A 21,171-nucleotide genomic window follows, 5' to 3' on the forward strand; every position below is an offset into this window, starting at 1 on the left:
AGTGGGAGCGCGACCTGGGAAAACAATACTCTCCCTCTCAATGGCAACGTGCATTGAAGACCTATCAAACCTCAAGTTGTGCTTCCCTTTGGGTGCTGACCAAAAAAAATCACCCAGAGATGGTACCTAGCTCCATTGAAAATATCAGCATTCAAACCTCATTATGCTGGAGAGGATACATACTGATAGAATCTTTGTTCCATATCCTGTGGAGCTGTCCGATGCTCCAGAGTTTCTGGACAAGCATTTTTAGTCTCATCTCAGACATTTCTAAGGACCCAATGCCTCTGTCACCTGGTTTAGCTCTACTCAATCTATCTATAGAACCCATCCCATTGTCTATACGCACAGTGGTGACTCACGTATTGCTGGCAGCGAGACTGTTGATCACTAGAATATGGACGTCTACCACACCCCCAGTGATAAAGAAAATTACACAACTGATCCAAACCCACTATACCTATGAAAAACTGTGGGCCTCTGATAGGAAAGCCTACAACCAACATCCTACATCCAAAAAGCTTGGAGCCCTTGGGCCCACTGGTACACACAACACTTTGGTAGCAATACCAAAGCTTCATTTTGGTGCGAGCCTCCTTGTTTAATAGTTTCCTTTTACCTTCCTTTTTGACGTGTTTCTTTTTTCCCTCACTGTTAACTTTTTAAAGTGGAAGTAAACCATTCTATCATTTTCAGTCAAGGAAGCCGCAATCTTGGCCTCTAATGATTCTTCAACTGCCATAATGCTGCACATGTGATCAGTTATGACACCAGCCATTGGATGGTTTGAAAGTTTGGTTGAGAGCACAACCAATGTGAAAGTTAGCATTTCTGGCATGCCGGGAATGTAAGTGTTTTTTTGAAGCTGGGTTTACTCCCACTTTAAATACTATTCAGTGCAAATGAGAGGCATTATTATACAGTATGCTCATTGTATACTCTGTTTCGATGATATATATCCCTCTTCCTATTTTACCTGCAGCGTGTATTGTTCATAAATGCCTGCATACCCCGTATCTGTCAGTAACACTGGCTGATGGTTTTGTTACCTGAAAAACTCAATAAAAATCTATTGGAAAAAATGTTTCATTTATAGCCAAATCATTTTTTATTTTGCTTTGGATATAGTGTTGAAAGTGTAAGCCCTTGTACACACGGTCGGAGATTACGACAACCAAATCCGTCTGAGTAATTCCGACGGATTAATTTCGGAAGAGGTCCGGAAGTGATGTTGCATACACACGGTCGGACTAAGTTGTTGGAAAATCCAAATGTACATAACGTGATGACGTTATTTCGTTACGACGGGACTACGTTCAGGCTAGTAGCCAACCTTTGGTCTAGGAATTTGATCTGAGCATGTGTGGCACTTTGTCCGTCGGAGTAGGCTACACATGATTGGAGTATGTCCGATAGGAGCATTTTGTCGAAAATTTTTACCGACAAGTTGGAAAAGTTGGTCCGTCGGAATAAACAGTCCGATGCAGACCACACACAGTCGGAATATCTAACAAAACGGTCCGATAGGAAACATTCCGTCGGAATCTCCGACCGTGTGTACAAGGGCTTAGGATCCCTTTCCAATTTTTTTCAGTGTCATCCATTGAGTGCAGTTAGGGTTTGTCTGTTACCTTGTTCCTAAACAATAAACGTAAAAACAAACAATAAAAAAGGGCACTCAATAGATACTATGACTATACTATGACTATAGAAATATAAATAAAAGCGTTTGTGGAAAGTAAGAAAAGACGAGGTCCATCAAAAAAAAAAAAAAAAGTCCACCTACAAAAACAGTTTATGTTCATGGGATTAAACCAAAAATCCCTAATCCAGGCACTAGAATCAGCAAGAGCAATTAACCTCTTGGCTCCGGATGCACGCAAATCAGCGGCCAGGCCTTGGTGCAGAGCGGCCGCATATTTGCATTCAGTAGCGCCGATAGTGCAGTACCAAGAACTCTCACTACCGGCACAGTGACCTGCGGCTGACGTAGCCATAATCACGGCGGTCACGTAGCCATAAACCCCGCCCCACCTCCTGGCATAGCAAACCCCTTTAAGGGCTTGCGGCTGCTGGCGCCAAGGGGTTAAAGTGGTTGTAAATCCTTACAACACACTTTGACCTACATGTAAGCCTAGATTAAGGCTTACCTGTAGGTCCAAGAAATATCTCCTAAACCTACACGGTTTAGGAGATATTTGCCGAAAGACAGGCACCGCTGTCTACGGCGCATGCGGTCAATGGTGATATGCCGCGAGTGTCAGCTCCCGTGCGCATGCGCGGGAGTGACGTCATCGTGGCTCCGCTGAAGCGGCGACGGAGCAGCGAGACCCACCGAGAAGATGGATGCGGCGGACTGCAGGGGACAGCGGTGACTTCGCTGGCTCCTGTGTCAGGTAAGTGACACATAATGGGCTACTATGCGATGCATAGTAGTCCATTATGCTTTACCTTTGCAGGGAATGAAAGAGGAAGTGAATTCATCAGGGTTTACTTCCTCTTTAAACACCTCTTGCTGCCTTTATTGCGCCTTCACATAAAACTGGAGAATCCTACAAGTGACATACAAACAAGAAGAGCGCACACTAAGTGCAGTAGAGTTAAATGTTTAAATCAAAATCAAATTGGCCACTCAAAGTTAAATAAGAAAACTCAAAACTCCCCAGCACGGGCTCCTCTCTGTATTTACAGTTTCAGTCCTAGATAGCAGTGCTGTCAGATGGAGGAATAGCTGCAGCTGAGGGACAGACCAAGGCTTGACAAAGAAGCAGGCCTTTGAAACGCGTAGTTACGCCCACTGTATCGTCATTCAGGAGATTACCTGCAACACTCTGTGCCTGTGTACAGAGCCCTGGTCTGTCCTTTAGCTGCCGCTATTCCTCGGGCACTGCTATCGAGGACTACAAGTGTGAATACAGAGAGGCACCCATCCTGGGGGGTGTTGAGTATATGCCTTTTCCATTTTAATTTTGTGAGTGGCCAATTTATATTTGATTTTAGCATTAAAGCTTTTAACTCAACTGAGCTTCTTGCTTGTTTGTATAGCTCATACCTAAGTACAATCACAGAAGTTAAGCTGCACAATGCAAGTCGCACGTTTGTTCAGTATTTATTAATTGAAGCTGGTGGTACGCAGACTTCCTTTTTATATGCACTAATATGTGTTGGATTTTTTTTTATGTGTCACATTTGTAAAAAAAATATGTTTTTGGCCCATTTACAAAATCCTTTGCACACAATTTTAAAAAAAACTGAACTGAATTTCATTGCACACACAGCATGGCCTCTTCAGTTAATCTTGGGAAACCTCAAGGTCTCTTAGCCAGTAATAATTTCCCACTTACCGCTGCGTACATGCGCTGCCTTGTTACATACATGAGTGGTGTGCAATAATCCTTAGCTACCAACCCAGGATACATATTTATTAAATCTAAATAAAACACATTTTTTGATTATCGCTGTTGGCATCTGTGCTGTATCTTGTACCATAGCACTTATACCATATTACGTCAAAATTACCTTAGGTTTTCATGAAAATATACTTTAGATTTCTAAGAACACTCCACACTTTTATCCTATTTTATTGAATACTAAATAAGGTTTTCAGAAGAAAAAAAAATGAATAATGTCCCATATTAACCGCTTGACCCTTAATGACCAGTACTACTACTACTACTACTACTACTGTGCTACTTTAACTGGCAATTTCGCAGTCATGCAACACTGTATGCAAATTTAATTTCTGTCATTAGTTTTTTCCACACAAATAGAGCTTTGTTTTGGTTAGGGATGCACCGAATGGGTTTTTTGGTGCCGAAACCGATACCGAAAATGAAAAATACACTAGGCCGAAAACCGAAACCGATACCGAAACAGCACCGATACCGAAAATGACTGTTTTTAAAAAATATTTTTATACAGGAGGTGGTCAGAGACTGGGGACATGGTACAGGAGGTGGTCAGAGACTGGGGACATGGTACAGGAGGTGGTCAGAGACTGGGGACATGGTACAGGAGGTGGTCAGAGACTGGGGACATGGTACAGGAGATGGTCAGAGACTGGGGACATGGTACAGGAGATGGTCAGAGACTGGGGACATGGTACAGGAGGTGGTCAGAGACTGGGGACATGGTACAGGGGGTGGTCAGAGACTGGGGACATGGTACAGGATGTGGTCAGAGACTGGGGACATGGTACAGGAGGTGGTCAGAGACTGGGGACATGGTACAGGAGGTGGTCAGAGACTGGGGACATGGTACAGGAGGTGGTGAGAGACTGGGGACATGGTACAGGAGGTGGTCAGAGACTGGGGACATGGTACAGGAGGTGGTCAGAGACTGGGGACATGGTACAGGAGGTGGTCAGAGACTGGGGACATGGTACAGGAGGTGGTCAGAGACTGGGGACATGGTACAGGAGGTGGTCAGAGACTGGGGACATGGTACAGGAGGTGGTCAGAGACTGGGGACATGGTACAGGAGGTGGTCAGAGACTGGGGACATGGTACAGGAGGTGGTCAGAGACTGGGGACATGGTACAGGAGGTGGTCAGAGACTGCATGCATGGTACAGGAGGTGGTCAGAGACTTGGGACATGGTACAGGAGGTGGTCAGAGACTGGGGACATGGTACAGGAGATGGTCAGAGACTGCATGCATGGTACAGGAGGTGGTCAGAGACTGCATGCATGGTACAGGAGGTGGTCAGAGACTGGGGACATGGTACAGGAGGTGGTCAGAGACTGGGGACATGGTACAGGAGGTGGTCAGAGACTGGGGACATGGTACAGGAGGTGGTCAGAGACTGGGGACATGGTACAGGAGGTGGTCAGAGACTGGGGACATGGTACAGGAGGTGGTCAGAGACTGGGGACATGGTACAGGAGGTGGTCAGAGACTGCATGCATGGTACAGGAGGTGGTCAGAGACTGCATGCATGGTACAGGAGGTGGTCAGAGACTGCATGCATGGTACAGGAGGTGGTCAGAGACTGCATGCATGGTACAGGAGGTGGTCAGAGACTGCATGCATGGTACAGGAGGTGGTCAGAGACTGCATGCATGGTACAGGAGGTGGTCAGAGACTGGGGACACGGTACAGGAGATGGTCAGAGACTGGGGACACGGTACAGGAGATGGTCAGACTGGGGACACGGTACAGGAGATGGTCAGACTGGGGACACGGTACAGGAGATGGTCAGACTGGGGACACGGTACAGGAGATGGTCAGACTGGGGACACGGTATAGGAGATGGTCAGAGACTGGGGACGTGGTACCGAAGATGGTCAGACTGGGGACATGGTACAGGAGATGGTCAGAGACAGAGGACGTGGTACAGGAGGCATCCCCCATTGCAGCCAGTGTGTCCCCATTGCAGCCAGTGTGTCCCCATTGCAGCCAGTGTGTCCCCATTGCAGCCAGTGTGTCCCCATTGCAGCCAGTGTGTCCCCATTGCAGCCAGTGTGTCTCCATTGCAGCCAGTGTGTCTCCATTGCAGCCTGTGTGCCATTTTGCAGCCAGCCTGTGCACTGTGTGCAGGGAAGAGAGCCGCCTCCGCCGCCTGTTTGATAACAGCGCCGGGAACATCACAGCTTTCATTTCAATTGCTGTGTGTTCCCGGCCGTGCGCCGTCACACGCAGCCCCTCCCCCTTGTCCGGGCACTTTGATAGACAGATCATCCGTCCAATCCTGCGGATGATCTGTCTATCTAAGTGCCCGGACAAGGGGGAGGGGCTGCGTGTGACGGCGCACGGCCGGGAACACACAGCAATTGAAATGAAAGCTGTGATGTTCCCGGCGCTGTTATCAAAAAGGCGGCAGAGGTGGCTCTCCTGCGCTATGATGGGCGTCACCAGGTGCGGGGGGGGCGGAGCCCCGCCCCCACCCAGGCCACGCCCCATTTTCGGCTCCATTATCGGCCGTTTTTCTCTTTCAGCAAATTGCCGAAAAGGGCATTTTCGGCCGATATGTTTCGGCGGCCGAAATTTCGGTGCATCACTAGTTTTGGTAGTATTTGATCACCGTTGTTTTTTTTTTTTTTATTATTATATAAATAAAAAAGACCTAAAATTTTGAAAAAAATAACCGCATTTTCTACTTTCTGTTATAAAACATATCCAATAAAATCGCATTTCTTTCATAAATTTAGCCCAAAATGTATTATGCTACATATCTTTGCGTTTTTGGTGACACTATACTATTGGGGACACTAGTATAGTTCTGATCCTGAGCAAGATAATGATCCATACAGATACTTTACTGGTAATGGTCGTGATCAGTGACTTAGGCCTCTTTCACACGGGACGGATCCGTGCTGATTCACCCCGTGGACAAATCCGCTTGCTCAGTGGGAGATCGCTCCGTCGATCCACGCTGAGCAGGAAGATGACAGGTCCATCTCTGCACACTGCGTAGGGACGGACCTGTCAGAGTGCCGCTCTCCCCTATGGGAGATCGGATGACGACGAATCGTAGAGTCCGTCGTCACCCAATCCGATCCGCAGACGGATGGAAAAGTAGGTTTTTCCTCCATCACACTTTTTCGGATCGGAGCGGGTTGGATGTCAACGCTGACATCCGATGCTCCATAGAGGTCTGGTCCGCCTAAAAAAACTGACAGGCGGACCTGAACGGATCGTTCGCCCTGAAAGAGGCCTTATAGTGTGGCAGCCAATCTAACACTAACTGACACTGGCTGGGAGGGATGCTAACTGACTGACATCGCTAGTGATACTAATACAGTGATCAGTGATAATACTGTACTAATGGCACTAACTGGGAAGGGGTTAACATCAAGGGGTTAACTGTGGGCCTAACAAGTGTAATGTATGTAATGCGTACTGCTTTTACTAACAGATCTGTCTGCTTTTTCTCCCTGAAATAAAAATTGATTTCAGGGAGAAGAAACAGACAGATTGCTGTTCACAGATTTCTGTGTGTTTGCCAACACAGAACCCTGTGCTGTGATTGGCCACAGTTGATCAGCAGATTTCAGCCAAAATCATTGGTTGAAATCTACTGACAATCTCATGCTGTGTCCAATCACAGCATGGCCAACAGGCGCACCGCCAAACCAGGAAGTACAGTAGTGCTAAGCTGTAGTGCAAGTAGTGCCTAGCTGTGCCGTCCACTTGCAGTAATCTACTGTGACCAAGTCGGCAAGAGGTTCAATCACAGTTCCGGACGTTTTTTTATCAGATTACACCTGTGATAGTCACTGCTCGTTCTTTAACAATTGGCTCAACTCAAATGTGTCCCCTTTTTGTGAGTTGTGCAACATTTGTTCTCCTCATACACAACACAGCCTGCCTTAGCCCTTGTACACACGGTCGGAGATTCTGTCGGAATGTGTCCTATCGGACCGTTTTGTCGGATATTCCCGACTGTGTGTGGTCTGCATCGGACTGTTTCCGTCGGAATATCCGTCGGACCAAATTTTCCAACTTGCTGGAAATATTTTCCGACAAATTGCTCAGATCGGACATACTCCGATCATGTGTAGCCTACTCCGACGGACAAAGTGCCACGCATGCTCAGATCAAATTCCAAGACCAAAGCTATTGGCTACTAGCCTGAAATAACGTCATCACGTTATGTACAATCGGATTTTCCGACAACTTTGTCCGACCGCGTGTATGCAACAGTTTTGGACAAAATCCAACGGATTTGGTTGTCAGAATGTCCGACCATGTGTACAAGGGCTTACTGTGGACATCTGAAGCCCACTGGGTCCCTCTTTTCTAGGATTGGGTGATGATGGCTACTCAGCATGCACCTCCCGATCTCGTGCATGGAGCAAGATCTCCTGATCTCGCCCATTGACTCCTGGGATTGATGACATAAATTCTATTATTCTCCCCTCTGAACTCGTCAATCCAAGTATTCCCCAGTGATTACCTATGGAAGAGTCTACCAATTGTTCACCTACAGTGGCATTCATTGTGTGTTCAAGGCATATTTGTCTTTAAATTAGACAAAGATTAAACTGATACTTTAATTTGCCAGTACACATTATGAACCCAGCGCCCATGTGTGCAAAATTTGCCAGTGCATTTTCTAAACTGGAGAGTAAGGCTGAAACAACTAATCGATTAATCGACAATTAATCGATTATGAAATTAATCGATTACTATTTTCATAATCGGCCAGTAACATAATGGGGTTAAAAAAAAAAACTAAAAAGAGCCCTTTATAGTACAAAAAGAGCAAATAATCGCTACTGTAAATATTACTTTCACAGTTCTACAGTGAAAAAATGAACCCCTTACAGTAGTGATTATCTGCTATCTACTATAAAGGGCTCATTTTAGTTTTTGTTAACCCCATTATGTTACTAAACGTCTTACAACTGGTTCACATCTATGCGTTTTATGGTGCTTTTTGCAGAAAAGCAATACAGTTCATTTACATGGTTTCCTATGGGACACGTTCACATCTGAAAGGGTCAGGGACTTATTACCTCCCTAGCGGTAATCCCGAGTCTGGCTCGGGTTGGGATTTTAATATCACAAGCGGTAACCCCGAGCCAGACTCGGGATCGCATCGCTGGATACAGGGAGGACACGGAGAAGTTATTTACCTTTTCCCCTGGATCCAGCGATGTCTCCACGCTGTGTGATTGAGCTGTCCTCCGCTCCATTCACACAGTGCCCGAGTGCCACCGAGCTCCGTTCCCTGCGACGTTACAGCGCACAGGAGCGGAGATCGGCGCCAAATTCAAAAAAGTAAAAGTACACAAAAAACACACCCAGTACTGTAATCTTACAGATTACAGTACTGTATATAAAAGTGACACAAACCCTTTGTCCCTAGTGGTCTGTGCAGTGCCCTGCATGCACTTTTATATTATTAATACTGTTTTTTTCTGCCTGGAATTTCGGAGATTGTCCATAGCAAGTGTCCCTTTTTCAGTGTTTTAGGATTTGATTACATTATTGAATAATTTTTATTATTATTTATTATATTATAAACTTTATCATACCCGGGATGTCTGCTAGACTCTGGTTTGAACAGATTTAAGAGAGTTATTCCTAAGAATTACAGGACTACAATATAAAACGCCAAATTTCCATGCAAAATAATTGTACCGCTTTCAGCACCTAAAACCAGAACGAATCATACCGCCAGGGAGGTTAACGCACAATGGTGCTTTATTGGTTCAATATACTTCAATGGAGAAGCTGCAGAAAAGCATTTAATGCGTTTTTGCAGCAATTTTTGTTTTTTAATCTGCCCAAAAAAAATGCAAAAAATACAAATTGCAGTAAAATCGCGTACGCAAAAATCAAAACGCACAGCAAAAAGCACTGCAGAAACAGATCAAAAGCAAACTGCATACCGAGCCTTATGCTGGGCACACCGATCAATTTTCATAAGAGAATATTCAGACGAAAAATCTTTGTACATTCGCTGAATGAAAGAATTTTGTTTGAAATTTTGACTTGTTTAACATTGTTTTTAAAATGAATAATTTCTGAATGAAAACCACATCCACTGTCTGAAAATTCCTTTGACTAAGAAGTTTTCTATTTCCGAATTTTCCCGTTACTGTGGTTGAAAATGAACTTCAATTTGACCCACTTTTTTTTTTTTTTTTTAAGGTTGTTAACCGTTTAATCGATGAATCGAAACAATAATCGGCCAACTAATCGATTATGAAAATAATCGTTAGTTGCATCCCTACTGGAGAGTACAAAATCTGGTGCAGCTGTGCATGGTAGCCCATCTGCTTCTCAAAAAAACCTGGAAGCTGCAGATTTTTCACTCTCCAGTTTTCAGTATTGACTAGTGAGGATAAATGTAGAAAATTCACCAATTTTGTGAGCCATGTGATCTACAGAGAATCACACTAATCCATTATGCAGGCAATTGGAATTTTTGATTTTTTTTCCTTGTTCAAAAAGTTTTATTAGAGGTTTTAAATGTAGCATAGGAAAGAGAACAATATCTCTACGCAGGGAAAACAGAAGGATATTACAGAGTCTAAAGATAATATAATGCCACGTACACACGACCGGACTTTTCGAGGGACTAGGTCCGACGGTCTTTCCGACGGAGTTTCGGCTGAGTTCCGATGGACTTTCCGAATGAACGGACTTGGCCACACACAATCACACCAAAGTCCAACGGATTCGAACGTGATGACGTACGACTGGACTAGAATAAGGAAGTTCATAGCCAATAGCCAATAGCTGCCCTAGCGTTGGTTTTTGTCCGTCGGACTAGCATACACGCGAAGGGATTTCTCGGTCCGGCGGAGTTCCGGTGGAAAAATTTAAAACATGTTCTATTTCTAAAGTCCGCCGGATTTTTGGCAAGCAAAGGTCCGATGGAGCCCACACAAGATCGAATTGTCCGACGGACTCGTTCCGTCGGACCTTTGCTGTCCAAAAGTCCGGTCGTGTGTACGCGGCATAAGTCTACTATGCAGTTTTTTTAGTGTTGAAAACTATGTCCGCTTTGCATAGAAATGTTATGCACAAGCAACTAGGAGAGGGTTAGAGAAAGAAGTTGTAGAAAAAAGGGGGGAATACCCCAAGTAAGAGCTCGGAGAGCAGGTAGAGCTAAAGAAAGAAAGGGGTAGCAGAGGGGAGGAGGGGAGGAAAACGGGGGGGGGGGGTGTCCTAGGGGTTGTCAAAGCCCCAATTTATCCCATGGGGAGATGAATATTCCGAGGAGATCAGGGCTCAAATAGAGGTGCGTCAAAGCTTGGAGGCAAAAAATGGTCCTCCCATGGCTGTCAGGTTTCAATGTAATTACGTATCCTGCCCTGCAGAGTTGTATGGATCTTAGTATGGATCATTGCCTGGGTGGCCCTATGTTTAGTTGCAAGGAGACATGACCTTGGTGTCTTCGAGGCCCCGGCAATATTTGTTTGGATACCAAAGTGGTTTGAATCAGAAGTTTGAACTGGGCCATGGTCTGGAGGGCACACATTCAGTAAGGCTACTTGGGGGTCAGGTTGGATGTTGACACTAAACAACTGATTTGAAATATTTTAGACCAGAAGAACATTACCAGTGGACAGGTTCACCAAACATTAATATAGGTTCCAGGGCCATCACATCGCAGAAGCAGATGGAGGGGTAATTCGGGACATAATTGGCTATCCATGCCGGAACCAGGTACCACCTGGATATCTGGATAGTAAATGGTTTTGAACTCCAAGATATTTTGGAACACCTCATGGGTGGCTCGTCAAATATCTTTCCAGTCCTCCACATCAAACGTCAAATCCAGATCGGTGGACTGTCAATTTACATAAGAGGGTAAGGAGATGACTGGGTGAGATAACAGATGGAGGTGTAGTCAAGAGATAGCCCCTTTTGCATGGGGATTGGGGAAGCATAAATGGTAAAACGTAGTTATTTGTGCCAAATTAGCTTAAAGGGGAATGCATGTAGTGTAGACATGTCAAACCTGGAGATATCGGAGCACCTCTGAATTTGGTCCTTTGTTCTGCTCCCGCAGGACTGATACAGATTGGAAGCCTGAAGGGAAAACTAATTGGTGCAATCTCATCATTTTTTGGCTGGGCTAATGATAAATAGAAGTGGAGGAAACCCATGCTGGGTATTTTCGCCAGATTACACAGAAAGAAGAGCATGGGGGCATGAGAAGGTGGCAGCCCAGATGTCTGTTTTAACCTATCCCAGCTAGCTAAGGAATGAAGGGGGATTAGATTATGAGGTGCCTAGCGGTCTTGGGGAGGGAGCCATAACAGATAGAGAGTGGGTCAGAGTCTGCTGCCTCTAAACTGACCCACAGGGGCACCTCTAGTGAAGCATGATATTTAAAATGCTGATATAAAAAGCATTCCCCTCTAGGTGATCTATGTACAAAGTCTCGCTGGTGTCCGTCTACTTGGCAGCTGTACTTGTGCCCACCTCATCCAGCTCCCCAGCTGTTGCCCTCCTCACAGGCTAAGCTGCTGCTAAGGTATATTTCACTGGCTAAATTGTCCCATATGTCTTGGTATGCTGACGCTTTAAGAGTTCCCTTCACTGGAACTAAGGGGCCAAACCCAACCCCTGAAAAACAACCCCACACCATAATCTCCCCTCCACCAAATGATTTGGACCAGTGCACAAAGCAAGGTCCATAAAAACGTGGATGAGTGAGTTTGGGGTGGAGGAACTTGACTGGTCTGCACAGAGTCCTGACCTCAACCCAGTAGAACATCTTTGGAATGAATTAGAGTGAAGACTACGATCAAGGCTTTCTTGTCCAACATCAGTTCCTGACCTCACAAATGCGCTTCTGGAAGAATGGTCAAACATTCCCATAGACACACTCCTAAACCTTGTGGACGGCCTTCCCAGAAGAGTTGAAGTTGTTACAGCTGCAAAGGGCGGGCCAACTCAATATTGAATCCTACGGACTAAGCCTGGGATGCCACCAAAGTTCATGTGTCCCAATACTTTTGACAATAGCGTGTATTTACAGTATACATACAAAGTAACAGTCCAGCGTTCATTTGTATTGACAATGATGATTCCCTCATTTTATTTTTTATTTTAATACAGGCATTTACTGTATAAAGCATTGTCTATGTATGCAGTGTTTTACATATTGTACATTCAATATTAGTCCCTGCCCTCATGGAGCGTGGAATCTAAGGTGTCAGTCTCACATGCATGCAATAAAAATGACTCTCAAAGTAAGCCAGTGCTGAGGATAAGAATTATATAAGGATACATACAGTGGTGTGAAAAAGTGTTTGCCCCCTTCCTCATTTCCTGTTCCTTTGCATGTTTGTCACACTTAAGTGTTTCGGAACATCAAACCAATTTAAACAATAGTCAAGGACAACACAAGTAAACACAAAATGCAATTTGTAAATGAAGGTGTTTATTATTAAAGGTGAAAAAAAATCCAAACCATCATGGCCCTGTGTGAAAAAGTGATTGCCTCCTTTGTTAAAACATACTATAACTGTGGTTGTCCACATCTGAGTTAAATTTCTCTAGCCACACCCAGGCCTGATTATTGCCACACCTGTTCACAATCAAGGCATCACTTAAATAGGAGCTGCTTGACACAGTAAGGTCCACCAGAAGATCCTTAAAAGCTACACATCATGCCGAGACCCAAAGAAATTCAGGAACAATTGAGAAAGAAAGTAATTGAGATCTATCAGTCTGGAAAGGGTTATAAAGCCATTTCCAAAGCTTTGGGAATCCAGCGAACCACAGTGAGAGCCATTATCCACAAATGGCGAAGACATGGAACAGTGGTGAACCTTCCCAGGAGTGGCCGGCCGCCCAAAATTACCCCAAGAGCGCAGCGACGACTCATCCAAGAGGTCACAAAAGACCCCACAACAACGTCCAAGGAACTGCAGGCCTCACTTGCCTCAGTTAAGGTCAGCGTTCATGCCTCCACCATCAGGAAAAGACTGGGCAAAAATGGCCTGCATGGCAGAGTTCCAAGGAGAAAACCACTGCTGAGCAAAAAGAACATCAAAGCTCGTCTCAATTTCTCCACAACACATCTTGATGATCCCCAAGACTTTTGGGACAACATTCTGTGGACCGATGAGACAAAAGTGGAACTCTTTGGAAGGTGTGTGTCCAAGTATATCTGGCGTAGAAGGAACACTGCATTTCATAAAAAGAACATTATACCAACAGTAAAATATGGTGGTGGTAGTGTGATGGTCTGGGGCTGTTTTGCTGCTTCAGGACCTGGAAGACTTGCCGTGATAAAAGGAACTATGAATTCTGCTGTCTACCAAGAGATCCTGAAGGAGAATGTCCGACCATCTGTTCGTGTACTCAAGCTGAAACGAACTTGGGTTCTGCAGCAGGACAATGATCCTAAACACACCAGCAAGTCCACCACCGAATGGCTGAAGAAAAACAAAATGAAGACTTTGGAGTGACCTAGCCAAAGTCCTGACCTGAATCCTATTGAGATGTTGTGGTATGACCTTAAAAAGGCCGTTCATGCTCGAAAACCCTCTAATGTAACTGAATTAGGACAATTCTGCAAAGATGAGTGGGCCAAAATTCCTCCAGGACGCTGTAAAAGCCTCATTGCACGTTATCGCAAACGCTTGGTTGCAGTTGTTGCTGCTAAGGGTGGCCCAACCAGTTATTAGGTTTAGGGGGCAATCACTTTTTCACACAGGGCCATGATGGTTTGGATTTTTTTTCACCTTTAATAATAAACACCTTCATTTACAAATTGCATTTTGTGTTTACTTGTGTTGTCCTTGACTATTGTTTAAATTGGTTTGATGTTCCGAAACACTTAAGTGTGACAAACATGCAAAGGAACAGGAAATGAGGAAGGGGGCAAACACTTTTTCACACCACTGTAGTATATACCGTATCTCACAAAAGTGAATACACCCGTCACATTTTTGTTAATATTTCATTCTATCTTTTCATGTGACAACACTGAAGAAATGACACTTGTCTACAATGTAAAGTAGTGAGTGTACAGCTTGTATAACAGTGTAAATTTGCCGTCCCCTCAAAATAACTCAACACACAGCCATTAATGTCTAAACCGCTGGCAAGAAATGTGTGTACACCCCTAAGTGAAAATGTCCAAATTGGGCCCAAAGTGTCAATAATTTGTGTGCCCCCCAATATTTTCCAGCACTGCCTCAACACTCTTGGGTATGGAGTTCACAAGAGCTTCACATGTTGTCACTGGAGTCCTCTTCCCCTCCTCCATGATGACATCACGGAGCTGGTGGATGTTGGAGACCTTGCGCTCCTCCACGTTCCATTTGAGGATGCACCACAGATGCTCAATAGGGTTTAGGTCTGGAGACATGCTTGGTCAGTCCATCACCTTTACCCTCAGCTTCTTTAACAAGGCAGTGGTTGTCTTGGAGGTGTGTTTGGGCTCATTATCATGTTGGAATACTGCCCTGCAACCCAGTCTCCAGAGGAAGGGGATCATGCTCTGCTTCAGTATGTCACAGTACATGTTGGCATTCATGGTTCCCTCAATGATCTGTAGCTCCCCAGTTCCGGCAGCACTCATGCAGCCCCAGACCATGACACTCCCACCACCATGCTTGACTGTAGGCAAGACACACTTGTCTTTGTTCTCCTCACCTGGTTGCCGCCACACACGCTTGTCACCATCTGAACCAAATAAGTTTATCTTGATCTCATCAGAGCACAGGACTTGGTTCCAGTAATCCATGTCCTTAGTCTGCTTGTCTTCAGCAAACTGTTTACGGGTTTCTTGTGCATCATCTTTAGAAGAGGCTTCCTTCTGGGTCAACAGCCATGCAGACCAATTTGATGCAGTGTGCGGAGTATGGTCTGAGCACTGACAGGCTGACCCCCCACCCCTTAAACCTCTGCAGCAATGCTGGCAACACTTATATGTCTATACTCAAAGACAACCTCTGGATATGACGCTGAGCATGTGCACTCAACTTCTTTGGTCGACCATGGCGAGGCCTGTTCTGAGTGGAACCTGTCCTGTTAAACTGCTGTATGGTCTTGGCCACTGTGCTGCTGCTCAGTTTCAGGGTCTTGGCAATCTTATAGCCTAGGCCATCTTTATGTAGAGCAACAATTCTTTTTTTTTAGATCCTCAGAGAGTTCTTTGCCACGAGGTGCCATGTTAAACTTCCAGTGACCAGTATGAGAGAGTGAGAGAGTGATAACACCAAATTTAACACACCTACTCCCCATTCACACCTGAGACCATGGGCATCCGCAGAACTTTTTCCAAAGGGGGGCATCATTTCAAGGCCACTCATGCTCCGCCCCTTTTCGACAATCTCATGAAAATCTTTCCACTGGTAATACACATGTGTTATATAACAGATAATTCATCTTCACTTTGTATTGGAAGTTACTCTGGCGGCTGTGTTCCATGCCCATATAGCCTAGAGAATGTACATCTTTTTACATTGCAATACATCTGTTGTGGCCATATTTTGATCTCATACTGTCACTGTATAGGCTGTTTTCATCAAGATAAAAATATGGCAACAACAGATGTATTGCCATGTAAAAAGATGTACATTATATGGGCATGGTACAGAGTAACCTTATATATATATATATATATATATATATATATATATATATATATTCAAATTCCAGTTAATAGTGGTAAGTGATCAATCATCAAGGGGGACCCCAGGAACTCAGAACGTGGGGGGGGCACCTTCTACAGAAAGAATACTCTAAGGTAAGGGGGGTGGGTTACTAATATATGGAGAAAACCCTTTATATCAATGCCCCTTACATTATCATATTCACTCCCCCTAACATCAGGGACCCCCGACTGGCCTGGCGGTGCTTTCACTGACCTCCTCTCAGGTGCACTGTGCAGGGCTCAGTCAGTCGACTCCAGCTTGGAGGTTTTATCCTATAGTCTCCTGTCCACAGTCCACACAAGTCTGACTTCTCCCATGACCCCCATCCTGGCGGTGCTCCCACTCTTGACTCCTCTCCAGACTCCCTCAGAGACTGCAGACATGATACAGGAGATGGTCAGAGATTGCAGACTTCATGCAAGAGCTCAATGCAGCCTCACCAGTGCCCATCAAATTCAGCCTCACTGTGCCCATCAAATTCAGCCTCACTGTGCCCATCAAATGCAGCCTCACTGTGCCGTGAATGCAGTCTCACTGTGCCCATCATTGCAGCCCCTCCTGTGCCCCATGTCCCAGTCTGCAGTCCCTGTCTGTGGGAAGGTGTGTTGTTGATGCTCGGTACAGTACCTTGCATGCCAGCCGGATATCCATGACAGCCAGCAGCCGGGTCTGTTCTCGTTTTGGATGGGGACAGTGCTCCTTCCAGAGGATCTGTCTGCTGTGAGATGGAGTGGTCCCTGGCCACCTGCACCTTCAGCTGTCCTCATTTTCCGGCCCCAGTCAGCCTGCCCTCTGGTCCTGGGGAAGTGGAGAGCACTGAGTGGGAATTGGAGAGAAGGGGGAGCAAAGAGTACTGGCGGGGTTGGAGAACACATGGGTGGGGGCAAAGAGCGAGGGGGAGTGGAGATCACAGGTGTGGGGAGCGGAGAGTACTGGGGGGGCCAACAAGAACAGGGGTAGAGAGCACGGTAGGCTGAGAGCACTGGGGGGGCTAAGAGTGTGGGGTGGTGGAGAGCACTGGGGGGCTAAGAGTGTGGGGGGGCAGAAAAACAGGGGTGGAGAGCACGGAGGCTGGAGAGTACTGGGGGGTACAAAGAGCAGGGGGGAGTGGAGAGCAATGGGGGGGAGCTTGAGAGTACCAGTGGGGGCCAGAAAGAACAGGGATGGAAAGCACGGGGGACTGGAGAGCACTATGGGGGGTCGAGAGCACATGGGTGGGGGCAAAATGCAGGGGGAGTGGAGAGTACAGGGATGGGGAGTGGAGAGTGCTGGGGGGGAGCCAAAAAGAACAGGGGTGGAGAGCACGGAGGGTAGAGAGCACTGGGGGGGGGGCTGGAGAGCACCAGGGGGCAGAAAGAATAGGGGTGGGGAGAATGGGGGGCTGGAGAGTGATGGGGAGAGCTGAAGAGCACTGGGGGGAGGAGAAAGAACAGGGGGGAGAGCACTGGGGGGAGTGGAGAGCACTGAGGGGAGAGCACTGAGGGGAGAGCATTGGGGGGGAAAGAACAGGGGGAGAGAGGAGAGCGCGGGGGGAGGAGAGCACTGGGGGAGAGCACTGGGGGGAGTGGAGGGCACTGGGGGGGCAAAGAACAGGGGGGAGAGCACTGGGGTGGAGAACAGGGGGAGAGCACGGAGGGGAGAGGACTGGGGGGAGTGGAGAGCACTGTGGGGGGGAGAACAGGGGGGGAGCACTGGGTGGAGTGGAGAGCACTGGGGGGAACGGGGGGGAGAACAGGTGGGAGAGCACTGGGGGGGAGAGCACTGGGATGGTGGCTAGAGAAGGATGGGGAGAGCTGGAGAGCAGCAAGAACAGGGGAGGAGAAAACTGGGGGAGGGGCAGGAGAGTGTGGTGGTGGAGGAGAGCACTGGGGGGGGGGGGCAGGAGAGTGTGGTGGTGGAGGAAAGCACTGTGGGGGGGGGCAGGAGAGTGTGGTGGAGGAGAGCACTGGAGGGGGTGGCAGGAGAGTGTGGTGGAGAAGGAGACCACTGGGGGGGGCAGGAGAGTGTGGCGGTGGAGAAGAGCACTGGGGGGGGGGAGTGTGGTGGTGGAGGAGAGCACTGGAGGGGGGCAGGAGAGTGCGGTGGGGGAGGAGAGCACGGGGGGGGAGTGCGGTGGTGGAGGAGAGCACTGGGGGGGGTGTGGTGGTGGAGGAGAGCACTGGGGGGGGGGGCAGGAGAGTGTGGTGGTGGAGGAGAGCACTGGGGGGCAGGAGAGTGTGGTGGTGGAAGAGAGCACTGGGGGGGCAGGAGAGTGTGGTGGAGGAGAGCACTGGGGGGGGCAGGAGAGTGTGGTGGTGGAAGAGAGCACTGGGGGGGGCAGGAGAGTGTGATGGTGGAGGAGAGCACTGGGGGGGCAGGAGAGTGTGGTGGTGGAAGAGAGCATGGGGGGGCAGGAGAGTGCAGTGGTGGAGGAGAGCACTGGGGGGGCAGGAGAGTGTGGTGGTGGAGGAGAGCACTGGGGGGGCAGGAGAGTGCAGTGGTGGAGGAGAGCACTGGGGGGGGCAGGAGAGTGTGGTGGTGGAGGAGAGCATTGGGGGGGGGACAGGAGAGTGTGGTGGTGGAGGAGAGCACTGGGGGGGGCAGGAGAGTGTGGTGCTGGAAGAGAGCACGGGGGCAGGAGAGTGCGGTGGTGGAGGAGAGCACTGGGGGGGGGCAGGAGAGTGTGGTGGAGGAGGAGAGCACTGGGGGGGGCAGGAGAGTGCGTGGTGGAGGAGAGCACTGCAGCCCCCCCCTCGATCCTCCTATTCAGGCACTGTGGCACGGATGGGCATCTACTCTGGATCACAGCGCTGGATCGGCTCATGTGGGGGGGGGCAGGAGAGTGTGGTGGTGGAGGAAAGCACTGTGGGGGGGGGGGGGCAGGAGAGTGTGGTGGAGGAGAGCACTGGAGGGGGTGGCAGGAGAGTGTGGTGGAGAAGGAGACCACTGGGGGGGGCAGGAGAGTGTGGCGGTGGAGAAGAGCACTGGGGGGGGAGTGTGGTGGTGGAGGAGAGCACTGGAGGGGGGCAGGAGAGTGCGGTGGTGGAGGAGAGCACGGGGGGGGGAGTGCGGTGGTGGAGGAGAGCACTGGGGGGGGGGTGTGGTGGTGGAGGAGAGCACTGGGGGGGGCAGGAGAGTGTGGTGGTGGGCACTGGGGGGGCAGGAGAGTGCAGTGGTGGAGGAGAGCACTGGGGGGGGCAGGAGAGTGTGGTGGTGGAGGAGAGCATTGGGGGGGGACAGGAGAGTGTGGTGGTGGAGGAGAGCACTGGGGGGGGGGCAGGTGAGTGTGGTGCTGGAAGAGAGCACGGGGGCAGGAGAGTGCGGTGGTGGAGGAGAGCACTGGGGGGGGGCAGGAGAGTGTGGTGGAGGAGGAGAGCACTGGGGGGGGCAGGAGAGTGCGTGGTGGAGGAGAGCACTGCAGCCCCCCCCCCCTCGATCCTCCTATTCAGGCACTGTGGCACGGATGGGCATCTACTCTGGATCACAGCGCTGGATCGGCTCATGTGATAGGCGGGACGTGATTCTCTCTACTATCACACGAGCTGGTCTGGGGGGGCGGGACAGTGTTACAGACGGCCGCCGAACACAGAGCCAGCGCTGTGAACCAGAGGAGAGAGCGGAGGATGCAGCATGGTGGCGGCGGCGGCAACACCTTGGAGATTCCAGGGGGGGCACTTGACCCCCCTTGCCCCTTGCTGCGGACGCCGTGCCTGAGACCTTGTAACATTAATGAGTCACATGATACCGGGGAGGGAAAATGGCTAACTGGGCCCAATTTGGATATTTTCACTTTTCACTTTTGTTGCCAGCGGTTTAGACATTAATGGCTGTGTGTTGAGTTATTTTGAGGGGAGAGAAAATTGACACTGTTTTACAAGCTGTACACTCACTACTTTACATTGTAGCAAAGTGTAATTTCTTCAGTGTTGTCACATGAAAAGATATAATAAAATATTTACAAAAATGTGAGATACTGTATATATATATATATATATATATATATATATATATATATATATATATATATATATATACAGTGGGGATCGAAAGTTTGGGCACCCCAGGTAAAAATGTGTATTAATGTGCATAACGAAGCCAAGGAAAGATGGAAAAGTCTCCAAATGGCATCAGATTACAGATTAGACATTCTTATAATATGTCAAAAAAAGTTAGATTTTATTTCCATCATTTCAAAATTACAGAAAACAAAAAAATGGCGTCTGCAAAAGTTTGGGCACCCTGCAGAATTAATGTACGCATTTTTACCTGGGGTGCCCAAACTTTCGATCCCCACTGTATATATATAAATATAAATATATATATATATATATATATATATATATATATATATATATATATATATATATATATATATATATATATATTTATTTATTTTTTTAATTAACGTAGATTTAAATCCTAATTACATTTGCTACAGCACTGTGAATCATAAACAACTGCCACTTTTTTTTAAACAGTTTGCTGCATCTTAGTGATACTGATCTCCTTCAGCTTTTTTGCAGCTAATTTCTATGTAAATGCACTCCAGCGATAGCTGCATGGTATTTCTCAGGGTGGATTTCCTGATGGTGACAAAAGGAGACCATTAATACTTAACCGCTTGCCAACTGCTGCCTGTATATTTACGTTGACAGAAAGGCGCGGCTGCGCAAATGGGCGTACCTGTATGTCCCATTAAATTTTCCGGTAAGCCATCACGTGTACATCGGCGGCGGCAGCACGCGCACGCACCCACTGCAAGCTCCGTGAGTAGGATCGCGGGTCCTGCAGACTCGATGTCCGCGGGGATACCTGCAATCGCCTCACAGAGAGGAAGAACGGGGAAATGCTAATGTAAACAAGCATTTCCCCGTTCTGCCTAGGGACACTGTCACTGATCACAGCTCCCTGTAATCAGGAGTAGTGATCAGTGATGTGCCCCACATTGCCCCTCCCCCCCACAGTTAGAAACACTCCCTAGGACACACTTAACCCCTACACTGCCACCTAGTGGTTAACCCCCGTCACTGCCAGTCACATTTACACTGTAATCAATGCATTGGTATTCAACGCACTGATCGCTATATAAATGACAATGGTCCCAAAAATGTGTC

Source organism: Lithobates pipiens, unplaced genomic scaffold (genome assembly GCF_037356315.1).
Source record: "Lithobates pipiens isolate NorthernLeopardFrog02 unplaced genomic scaffold, aLitPip1_a1.2 Scaffold_30, whole genome shotgun sequence".
NCBI lineage: Eukaryota > Metazoa > Chordata > Amphibia > Anura > Ranidae > Lithobates > Lithobates pipiens.